Source organism: Acipenser ruthenus, chromosome 2, assembly GCF_902713425.1.
Source record: "Acipenser ruthenus chromosome 2, fAciRut3.2 maternal haplotype, whole genome shotgun sequence".
Lineage (NCBI taxonomy): Eukaryota > Metazoa > Chordata > Actinopteri > Acipenseriformes > Acipenseridae > Acipenser > Acipenser ruthenus.
The window spans coordinates 29315828-29328708 of NC_081190.1; the positions used below are offsets into that span (position 1 = coordinate 29315828).

Here is a 12881-nt window from a genome sequence, read left to right on the forward strand (position 1 = left end):
TCTGTTGCATAATATTTATGTTTAATGTATATACAGTTTACACTGTACTATCAAAATGGTACCACACAACTCTGTAATTAGGGTTAATGTAATACAAGTTTTGCAATGTTACAGTTAATACTAGTGTAGGCTTATTATTTGCAAGGCTGTTTGTCAGAAATAAAAGTCTTGAAATCTTGACATGTTCTTTTCTTTTGCCACAGCATTCTCAATTAATTCCAACTACATAATAGTAACAGCGAAAAATAAATTTCTGAATTCTTAATATAATGAAAAGAACATTCTTGGTCCAATTCTCTAACACCTTCTGGATGAATTTTCTATATGAAGCATGTGCATTATAAAACATACATATTATTATTACCAAGATGGTTGCCGTTACCCTGCAGCAGCGGTACACCTGTTAAATAAAGGATTTTCCAACACATTCTGATTGGCTGCTTACTCCACTGCAAAAACACTCACATGACGCTTGTCTATTCATTTTATACTAAGTGCTCCAGTAGCATCCACACATTTAATAGCACCTGTTGTGTAAAGAATATTATTTCAATCGTCTCGCTGGGAGAATGAATGGCGATTTTGCGATGTAATAGTGACTTTGAGGGCAGGGTTAAGTTTTGATTTAAGGTTAGGTTTATGCTCCTGAAAGCATGGATGTACACACACACACACACACACACACACACACACACACTTACTTTAAAGAGTACTATACCTTTATACTGTAGATACCCAGATAACAACTGTGCAGCTGAACATGGTGCAAGTTATAGCATCAAATTGTAGTGCCCCTGGAAAGGACAGATAACATTGTTTTAATACATTTTATATCATTATTAATCTGGATGTCCCCCTTCATTCATGGCTGTATTGAGATTACACTTGTGAAAAAGAGGGCAAGCCTGGGCCAGTAACTTGACAGCCACTTTAATGGAACTACAAAAAAAAGATAAAACTCAAATATGCGTATACATAAACCACAGTGTTTTATTATTTCAGTGATACTGTCTCTCCTTGCCATTTGAACTTCAGAATTACAAAAGCTGTATACTAGGTGTTTTAATCTTGACTTTTTCTATTAATTGATTAATCATCCTATCTACGATCGATTAATCACACCTGTTTCCTAGTGATATGAAATTGTATTGAAAGACAATTACAAGTAATCACTTTTAGTGACATAATCTGACTTTTTTTTTTTTTTAACTGTACTGCCTGTTTGCATTTCCTTCAGCTAAATGCCCTGTTTAAAAGAAAAAGATAAAAAAAATACACCAGGAGCGTATATAGGCTATTATTGTAAATTAGCAGTTACACTACAACCTAGAATTCTGTATTTAACAGATCTGTTTTTGTTATACCATAAACTTTCAAGTTTCAGATTAACAGATTATCTGAAGAGAAATTGAATGTATTGCATAATCCTGCAGACATAGTCAAAATACAGAATAATCCAAGTACACAGTATATAGGTACTGTACAGTGCATATCATAAATTACCTTTTAAATGCCTTATGATATATAGTCTGCTCTACACTATTTTAATATTCCTATTCTCTATACTATTTTAATACAGAACATACTCTATACTATTTTAATACAGAACAAATGCTATACAAATTACACTTCACTTTTTGCTTATCAATGTAAAACATGCAGTCTTATAAGGATAATCTGTCTATACCATTTCCTCTTTGCTTGTTTTGATTTTCCAGCCCAGCCTATTCAGTTTTAATGACATGTTTTTAAGAACCCAGATCCCTGGGTTTCAGTAAGAAAAGGGGAAAGTGTACCTTAGCAAAAAAATACAGAACAAAGGAGCCTGCATTTTCACTGATATTGTTGTTGTAAGGGAATGAAACCTTCCTGAAGACTGAGGCAGTTCCTGTCTGCAGCTTCATTACAGGGATTGTGCATGTCAGAACTTGTCTGGGAGAAGCTAGACACCTCCACGAGATTTGAACTAGACACTCCCTCAAGAAGAATGAGACTGTAACTCCCTCACACTTCCATTCCATGTGGTTTGCAGTACATATCTTGATATCCATACACATGCACATCAATTTATAAATGTACAGTGGTGCATATTATAGCACACTCATGATAAACAAAACAAATGGTGTTTGTTTACTTAATTTTCTTGCTGGGATGTCTGTGCTTGCTAAAGGCAAGGCCACATGATGTTCAGGGAGAGTTGTGTAGTCAGAGGAGTGCATCTCGTACGCATGTGCTTCAAAATGCTGATCCTGTCTGGCGATCCCAGGGGAGGATCACTGATCCGGTAGCTCCTGCAGGCTGGGGACAGGTACTGCTTAACCTCACCATGCTACAGTGACTTGGTTCATGTTAACAATCTATAAGTGCTTTAAAGCTCTCAATCACTGGGACTTGCAACCTTGAATGTGTTAACAGCCAGACAGACAGGAAATTCAGATGAAATAGGATTCCAGCAAAGTGTCAAACAATAAGATGAGCACTTTGTAAAGTTTACATTGACCTGTCAGTGCTGATAAAAGAGAAATTATAGTAAAATAGTTACAAAACGGTATTCTGTTCAAATGGTGAAGTTCTCTAAAAGAGAAGCCAAGGGCAGAACCCCACATTGGCATTCCTTTTCTTTATCACTGTATTTTTCTTACTGCTGCAGAGTCCAATGGTATCAGTATTGTCTGCTAACCTTTCCTAGCAAAATGTATTTTCTCCTGCCTTTCCAGCAATAAAGAATTAGTGGAATAACATGGTTCCACATTCAGACCGAAGTTATTATAAGAAATTATAATGCAAATGTGTTTATTTATCCTACAAAATATGCAACACGAGTGTGTGTAAAGTGGCAGAATTCAGCAAACCAAACTGCATCAGACTGGGATAATTCTGTTGCCTTGAATGGATTAAAATGCTTTCTATGAAAAGCTTTCCATTCTGGCAGTACATGAATAAGCACATGTAAAGGGGTGAGGAAGCAGTGCAGTTTGGACAAGCTTCTTTTGTATCTGGCACTTATGCTCAGTTGAAGAGCACTGGGCCTTGGCAGACGAGAGTCAGGAGTTCACATCCTGACACTGGCTGTCAGAATAGGAAACAAAACGGCGGCATTGATACCACAGGTTTCCTGTCTCGATTGTACCAGGCAAGCAGACTAACTTCCTTGAGGAGGGGACATCTGTATGGCCTCTAGGAGGGAGGGAGGCAGGAAGCGGATCCTCGAGGATTTGTTGTTGCTGGTTGGTGACCAGCTGGTCAGGGATTAGTTTGCAATTACTGCTGAGGAACGAGCACAGGTGGATTGTTTTTTCATAAATATATACTACTGTGTTCAAGATTTATCCTCTATATGCTATACTATATATTCACCAAGTCCTCAGTCCTAATTCATCAATCACAAACATTCCTTGACATCCGGTTTTGTCTAACTGTCAGTGTAATCATGATAGAGCTCTACACCATTGGAGGAAGGCCTGGGTGAGGCATTTGTGGACAAAGTTGAAATCTTGTGAGGGGGTCAAGAAGTCTAAATCCATATTCTACCGAGTTGAGCTCAGAAGCAGGGGGTTGTTTTTTGTTAGAGGTCAGGTTACGTGATCAATCTCCCAAGGGAGGTTATGGGAGCGAGGAAAGAGCAGAAAGAAAGCCACCAGGGATTACTGTTTATAGGAACGAAAGGTGTGAGAGCAAGGCAAATAGTTTCAATATGGTATCATAACCAAACTATCCATCTGTTACAGGGTGAAAATATAAACCCCATCAAGAAAATGGATACTGTACACTCACCAAATCTGCAACCACTTAGCTTTTACTCTGGTCTCAATGGACTGCATAATAAGCACTCAAAAAGTCAACTGCTTACTTGTGCTAATAGCATTGTAAAAAGTGGAGATGCAGTGGAAGTGAAATACCTTGACAGAGCAATCAGAAAATATAGATCATTAGTTGCTTTGAAAAAAACTACCATTAAAATGTAAATACAGGTTTACCATAATGTGTATATGTTATACAGGGAAATGTTAAGCCTACAAAATGATGGTTATACACATTACATTAGATAAAGTGGAATTATTGTGTCAGCTCTATGCGCTTTTGAGGATGGAGGACAAAATTCTATGCCAATATCACAAAATGAGAAACAAAAAACCATGAGTGCTTCAGAGACCATGAACTATTATAATAAACACTGGCAAAATCACCTGACTTCATGTGAGTAGAGAATGGTATAGAGTTCATACACTCAGATATCCATTTACTTTTAAAATACAGCTGTGGTCCAGACTCTTTTAGTGTCATTTCCACAATGACCTATATCTGCATTGATTCATTGATTCATTTACGTAAATTTTATGGGGTAAACAGAGGCACTTCATAATTAAATCAGCTTGGATTTTAGCTGCTCATATATTTAAGAAAATAATTTCAGGTGTGTATTATCTGTAGCTTTTAACAGTCATACAGTCGTAGAGCCTGCCAGCTACACACCGGCAGCACACTTACAAACTGACCGGTCGACCAAACAAGACGCCTGAAACCAGAAACAGGGCTCCTTGCTTCTGTAAAATATATAAAGATCAGACTGGGAATATTACCAAGTATTCACAGCTCTCCTAGCTTATTTGTTGTTTGCTTAGTATTCCTTGTGTTAAAGACCTTTTTTTTATGAATACATAAATATATCAAACCATTACACAAACAAACCATTAAAAACCCTTACAAGGTGCATATACGCGCAGGCAGACAAACAGAAAACAAATAAGAATCTGTCAGTCAGGAGGATTGCTGAGAGCATTCATGTTTTCCCTTGCATTCTGAATAACAATAACACAAACCTTTCCCATGACTGTGTGTATGTATGTAACTGAAGCTGACATTTGTTTTGACATGTTGGAAGCATGGGAATCAGAATGAAAAGACATCAGATTCTAATATATAATGACGAACGGATTTGGCCTAATTGAGGGTTAAGAATATATCAGGGATTCGGATATATATATATATTTTTTTTTTAACTAAACATTTATTTCATAAGTTAATTATTTAGTAGTTCCTTCAAAGAAAAAAAAATAGCCTGGTGCTTGTGAATGTAGTGCTCATTAAATTGTGAGAGGAATGGCACTGACTATAGCAAGCATGGTTCCATAAGGAGCCACAGTAGCGTCTCATCCCAGTCCTGTGAGCGCAACTCAGTCCTGACCTGAACCCCCCTATCAGTCCTGGGCTTCTCTCAAGCAGAGGCAGCAAGCTCTGGTGTTTTCTTATGTGAACTAATATTCACTGGGGGCTAAGCGAACACCCCGAAACTTAATTCACATGTAACCTGAAACAGAGATGAAAGGCATGAAAGACTTGTGAATTAAACCCACCGTGCCCCCCAAAAACGATGATATTTTTCTTCAGTTATATGATAAATACATTTTAACAGATGTACACACATGTACACTCAGTCATGCTGCGTGGTTCTGGTTCCAGTTTTATAAATGTCTCCTTATGACTGTCTCTCACTAGGTCAATTGTAGAATGTTAAACTACTGACTTTCATTTCCTCATTCCAGAGAAAGTCAAGTGACACTTTGAATCCACCACTTTAGTATATGTGGCATAGTGGTGGGTGGTCAAGGCTGGTCATTGGCAGAAATAGCAAACCCCAAACACAGAACTTCAGTTTAAAGCACCATGGCGTACTTTTATTCACAAATCAAAACAGAAACCTCTCTTTTTCCAGCACTCTCTCCCAACAAACACTCCTTTGTTCCTTTCTATGGGGTGTGGCCAGGGGAAATTGACTTCAGTCATTCAATTGCGACCTGGCCACATTCCACTAATAAAACAATTAAACCATGCCATGTGTCTGTGCAAGAGTGGCCATCTTGGTTCCCGCTTCCTTCACCAAGATGGCAGCCAACCACCAAACTCTCTCACACACCTGTGCCCCCTGTGCACAGCCTCTGCTCTGTCACAGTATATTATAGTAACAGATGGAAATAAGCCTCCCATTACATAGCGTCTTGATACATTCTTGGTTTTACTATGTGTTTAATAAGACACACCTGAACTGGTTACATATACACTGTGGCTAACCAGGTTTTAAAACCTACAATGGGGGAAACTGCTAGTATTGATGTCCCTGAAACATGTTTGTGTCATTCAGCTCCAAATTCCCTCTTTTTTCTGTCCAAGTATAAACTACAGTAAATAGTATGATGTAAACTAAACTGAACTACAGTACATTTTTGATCCCCTGTGTTGAAACAAACTGTCCTGACATGGTTGGGAGCGGAAAATGTACAAGCTTCCCACGGCTGCTGTTTTTATGATGCTCCTGTTGAAACAGGCACATGGAATTAGGCTTGCCCTGAATACATGGAAGAGGCTGTTCTTACCTCCCACGCAGATATCTACGACGAGGCAGATAGCAGGTTCTCCTCTTACATTATCCATACTGTCCAAAAAGGCCTTGTCTAGAACTAGCTGAGGGGGTGAAGACATGCACGATTCATAAACTTCACACTGAGATCAGAAGTCATATGTTTACCATCAACTCCCTCTGCTCTAATCTTGGATTTGGCCTAACTTTGTTAATAACCAGAAATCAAAAGCCTTTTCACAGTTTTACAACTTAATTATTTTTATTATGACTTGAGGAGAGTGGTTTCTTAATAAGCTACAATGTATTGTAAATGCAGCCAGTCAACTTAATTTGGGTGTGTTTCTGTTATTTTATGTGTAAACTCCAATCCAGCCTTTGCTGGAACCTGCTCTCCTTAGCACAATATACAGTAGGAGGTAGCAACTCCCTATCACCCAGTTCAGAACACCAACACATTGCTATAAGTTAATATGTTGTGTGTAGGGTGTGCCTTATTGTGTAAAATATGTCATGTTGTGCAGTTTGGGTGGCTGCTCACACTGTCCAAAATGATGTCTCTTATGCAAAAAGAGACATCCTACACACAATGTATTAACTTATTATAAATCACACAAATGAAGATTGTACTCAGGAATAGATTTAAAATGAAAAATATTTTTATTTTTGTTAGACATCATCCCCTCCTTCGTTCGTGCAATGGTTCAGTCCAGAAACAACTGCCACAGAATAACTCATGTAGGGAATGTTACATACACGCGGTCAGTGTGCTGCATTCATGGGTGCACTACAATTTCTTTCTTTTTTTAATCTCCATCACATTGTTTAGCAGCTACTTCCCAGTAGAGCAGGGACTAGCATGAAATCTGGACTTCCCTTTTTTATATAAAGAAGTGTGATGAAATGTACTTCACGTAGAGTGAAATTAAGCAGTCATCAAATACTGTAAAAACCGTTGTATAAGTCTATTTTCTAGGTATTTTTAGGTGGTCCTAAAAAGGGAGGAGCAACTTATACACAGGGGTGACCTATAAACTTTTCCCTGAAATTGTTGTCTCAAAAAGGGGGTGGGGGGGTGACTTATACACTGGTGCGACTTATACACCGTTTTTTACGGTAGTTAGCAACTTTTCTATATTTATTAATCTGATGACAAGGGGATGTTAATTGATTGTGAAACTTCATAAAGATAGAATCCACCAAACATTTGGTAAAATATATGTTCAGTTATTTCTAAGAGGGGAACTAATTTTGCTGAACGAGAAGTTATATTTAAAATAAACACACTGTAGTATAAATATGCGATTCCATTGACAATAAAATTTCACTGAAAAACAAGCATCAACAGTAAAATTAGCAAGTTGGATTGAAAATAATATACTTAAGCGGTCTTCCCTCCACAGACTTGCAGATCTATAAAACAAGGCAGGCAGGTGGAGACTGGGTGCAAGCCCAGCGCTAGCACTGCCCAGCCCTTAACCACTCTACAAAAGGTTAGATTTTCACAGACCTCAATTAAAGTTAATCATGAATTAACTTAAAGGCTTTCTTTTCCCAATCTGCACAACATTAAACATGTTCCTAATTTGTAACTGGATTCACTCAGACACATTTGGAGCTATGACCTTGACACATTAGCTTTATGAAAACAGTAATTGTACCAAAGCGTTTTTTAATGACACACCATTAGCCTTTGGTATGCGCTTTTGTTTCTTATCTCAACACCTCAGTGTTTGCAGCATAACTTCCCGTGTATTGGACAGATATGTTGACATTCCCTCCAAGTTGCTTCCAATCAATCAAATTTTCAATTGAACCACAGCTGGTGAATACCAAGTTAGGAAGCTATAATTCACTACACAGGTGAAACTACTTGTGTAAGACTCCAGTCGGTTCTCCCTTGTATTGAACATTAGGTGGCTCAAGGATGGGTCCAGGTGTCCAGGAGAAAAAGCACATATGCTGGTCCTTTATTTCCTGGTCATCTATTGAAAGTTAATGTACCCCCCCTGCCAAGGGTATTAGCCAATGAGATGCCAGGAAATAAAAAGCCAATTTTCTAAGTAATTTTAATACACTAACTCATAACTAAACCAAATATAAATGTAACAAGTGAAGCCCACAGCGAACAAATATGTGAAACTACCAGCAAAAAACAAGAAACCAGAAAAAAAAGTATTTGATATTTAAGGTTCAAATTTGAACCTGTCCTATAAAGGTCATGAATTACAAACTGAAAAAAAACACACACACAATCCTCTGTGCAGGTAGCCACATGCTGTTCAACATGGTAAGGAAAGATCTGGACAGGACTTGCCCTAGTTCAATTATGAAAAGGAATTTATTGACCTTGGTTGGTCATAATTTGCAGAAAAAAATGTATGAATGTTTGCACAGTGAACACCTTGCAGCTGACTCCTGCTAGTTTTAAGTCAAGTGAGATTAAAGTATCTATTCAAGGCTCCAATATTATATATATATATATATATATATATATATATATATATATATATATATATATATATATATATATATATATATATATATATATATACAGTGCCTTGCGAAAGTATTCGGCCCCCTTGAACTTTGTGACCTTTTGCCACATTTCAGGCTTCAAACATAAAGATATGAAACTGTAATTTTTTGTGAAGAATCAACAACAAGTGGGACACAATCATGAAGTGGAACGAAATTTATTGGATATTTCAAACTTTTTTAACAAATAAAAAACTGAAAAATTGGGCGTGCAAAATTATTCAGCCCCCTTAAGTTAATACTTTGTAGCGCCACCTTTTGCTGTGATTACAGCTGTAAGTCGCTTGGGGTATGTCTCTATCAGTTTTGCACATCGAGAGACTGAAATTTTTGCCCATTCCTCCTTGCAAAACAGCTCGAGCTCAGTGAGGTTGGATGGAGAGCATTTGTGAACAGCAGTTTTCAGTTCTTTCCACAGATTCTCGATTGGATTCAGGTCTGGACTTTGACTTGGCAATTCTAACACCTGGATATGTTTATTTGTGAACCATTCCATTGTAGATTTTGCTTTATGTTTTGGATCATTGTCTTGTTGGAAGACAAATCTCCGTCCCAGTCTCAGGTCTTTTGCAGACTCCATCAGGTTTTCTTCCAGAATGGTCCTGTATTTGGCTCCATCCATCTTCCCATCAATTTTAACCATCTTCCCTGTCCCTGCTGAAGAAAAGCAGGCCCAAACCATGATGCTGCGTTGCTGCGTCAGGGTGATGAGCTGTGTTGCTTTTACGCCAAACATAACGTTTTGCATTGTTGCCAAAAAGTTCGATTTTGGTTTCATCTGACCAGAGCACCTTCTTCCACATGTTTGGTGTGTCTTTCAGGTGGCTTGTGGCAAACTGTAAACGACACTTTTTATGGATATCTTTAAGAAATGGCTTTCTTCTTGCCACTCTTCCATAAAGGCCAGATTTGTGCAGTATACGACTGATTGTTGTCCTATGGACAGAGTCTCCCACCTCAGCTGTAGATCTCTGCAGTTCATCCAGAGTGATCATGGGCCTCTTAGCTGCATCTCTGATCAGTCTTCTCCTTGTATGAGCTGAAAGTTTAGAGGGACGGCCAGGTCTTGGTAGATTTGCAGTGGTCTGATACTCCTTCCATTTCAATATTATCGCTTGCACAGTGCTCCTTGGGATGTTTAAAGCATGGGAAATCTTTTTGTATCCAAATCCGGCTTTAAACTTCTCCACAACAGTATCTCGGACCTGCCTGGTGTGTTCCTTGTTCTTCATGATGCTCTCTGCGCTTTAAACTGACCTCTGAGACTATCACAGTGCAGGTGGATTCTATTTATCATCATTAGTCATTTAGGTCAACATTGGATCATTCAGAGATCCTCACTGAACTTCTGGAGAGAGTTTGCTGCACTGAAAGTAAAGGGGCTGAATAATTTTGCACGCCCAATTTTTCAGTTTTTTATTTGTTAAAAAAGTTTGAAATATCCAATAAATTTCGTTCCACTTCATGATTATGTCCCACTTGTTGTTGATTCTTCACAAAAAATTACAGTTTCATATCTTTATGTTTGAAGCCTGAAATGTGGCAAAAGGTCGCAAAGTTCAAGGGGGCCGAATACTTTCGCAAGGCACTGTATATATATATATATAAACACATTCATTCTTAAACTCCTAGAGCTTGCATGTATTTCAGCGTTAGTTACCAATATAATATTATATAGAGAGATGGAAAAGACACAGCAATCAATACTGGGAAATAAAATACATTACTTATGATCTTTAGGGGATTTTTTTTAATATACATTTCTTGAAACACCTAAATATAGGATATCATAAACACTACACCTCACATTAGTTATGAGCAGCTTCTCTTTGGAGATAATTCATATAGCTCAGAGCACCTGATGTGTTATTTGAGTGGAACTGAAATATGTATTAAGTTAGTATCAATGGAAGTATAGCAATATTTTCTTACTGTGGTCTTGTGAACTGCTATGGTTTAGCTGATCACATGAGGACCTATCCTTGGTCTATCCTTGGTTTGTCTCAGAGAGTGAAACTGTAAAACAGAGTCAGTGCAAAGTCAGCAAGTATAATTAAAAAAGAACATGCACAAATGTTTAGGTAAAATGTGTTCTGTGCAAAATCAACACAAGGGTGCCTTTATGGCTCTCCAGATTGTGATAAAGAATGCTGTGAACAAGTTTTGTCACAATAATTAGTTTTCTAGGCAGACTGGATGTAAAAATGTAACGTGATGTACAGACTGATAGGTACATCCCCATATCTCCAGATTCTGTTACACCCTAAGATCAGTTAACTGTCTTTATCAAGTTAAATTTGTATAATTGGTAACATAATAAGTCAAAACAAAAACATGGATTCAAAATGTTGGCTTTTTAAAATACAGTATAATGTACTAGGACCATTTTACTTATTCAGATTGCTCCTACTCCTCGTTAGTTGTTGTGTAAAACGAATACAAAATATTCAGCATAGTATTAGTTAAGGATGTCAACAAAGATTGGATGTTGCGTTTCTCAAAACAGTATATAATTATATCAAATTGCCAACTAAATTGAGACTGGCATGATCTTCACACAGATTAACGTGGGATCCAAAGAAGAGTACATTTGAAGGAGTCTTTCCTTCAAAATAGCCAGGGGCTGACAAAAAGGAGCTCACCAGCATTACTGGCCAAGATTCATGGTGCCAAATAGAACCATGGCTTCGGTGGGGCAACAACTATCTGCTTCATTTAAGAAGCACTTAAGCAATGATTTGCAATATTTCTGTTTGTTAAAGCTATTGTGTATTTAATGCGTCTTTTGGGATGCAATTCAATGGTTTATAAGATTGTGTCAAGTTTCCCATATTTTGTCTCAAGCACAAACCTGGACCTTATACATAATCTAAAATATAAGATCGGATACAAAATTTTATTAAGTAAGAAATAGGAACCAAACAAATACCTGTTTGCCTTTAATCCTATTAATGAGGACAGGATATCCCTGGATATGAAATCTTTAAAAATGATGAACAAATCAATAAAGACCAGCCATACCTCTGTACATCTAGGAAGAGTCAACCCTGGTCAGGTATTAAGCACACAAAGTTGGTTCAGGTTACTGGACAGAAGGTTGCTTTAAACTCCACTAAGAATGTCAAGAATCCTCTGAAACACAACGGACAAAAGAGCACAGACGCCCTTTCACAGCCTGCAACCTGACTATCTCACTAACTAACCTCTGCTGTAACTGCCGATATTCTATCTGCAGGAATGCGGAAGTAGATAAAGGGATTTAGGTCATCCTTTGTTTCCTATAAAAAGAGCAGCTTTTGCACATGCAGCCAGTTTGATGTAGAGCGTAACCAAATCCCAATATACAACATAACTGTACTGAAACTACACAACCTTGAACTAAAAACTCAGATTGGATATTCTATTATGTGTGATTAATAGCACAGACAATGAAGAGGCTCCTCTCAAGTCCTCATTTTAGTTATAGTGAAGCCCCACATAAGAAGATTTTATTAGGCAATAGGTCAAATTTATCAAGGTTTTTACTCTAGAATTCAAATGGTAACATTTTTATAAAATTAATATTTAACTGTTAATGTTAAAAAACTAGTAACAAGCAAGCCTATTGCACAGCTCTGCTTGTTGAATATCCAAGCGTTCAAGTTCCATTCGATAAGGGCTCTTTAATATGTATTGCATTTGAAAAGATGCAACATAAAACTATGGTAACCTGTAACTCAGCAAGTACTATGCCAATGTGCTGAAGCAGTTGGAATATTCTGGAGGTGAGGATAGTGACTTTTCATGAATGATTACTCCCTCTAATTCCTTCAGATAATCTGAAGGTGGAAAGTGCAGAATGGCCCATGGAGCCATCATCTTTCAGAGTTGTTTGTGCAGTTTTGGACACGGAAGCAGCTTCCTTCTCACAATGGAGATTTAATCAAGTTAAGGAAGTTCTCAATCAGGTAGCATTCAAACCCATAACCATCTGGCTCAATGACAAAAA

At 37.6% G+C, this 12881-nt stretch overlaps 1 protein-coding gene across 1 annotated transcript in view; it reads right to left on the reverse strand.

The window, feature by feature from the left end:
- Nucleotides 1-12066, reverse strand: part of LOC117411701 (inactive tyrosine-protein kinase PRAG1-like) — a 55371-nt gene extending 43305 nt beyond the window's left edge. The window contains exons 1-3 of the mRNA XM_058993489.1: nt 11915-12066; nt 10826-10909; nt 719-794 (exon numbers count right to left, since the gene is read on the reverse strand). The gene's annotated coding sequence lies outside the window, so the exon portion shown is untranslated. The remainder of the gene's footprint in view (nt 1-718; nt 795-10825; nt 10910-11914) is intronic.
- Between the last annotated feature and the right edge of the window lie 815 nt (nt 12067-12881).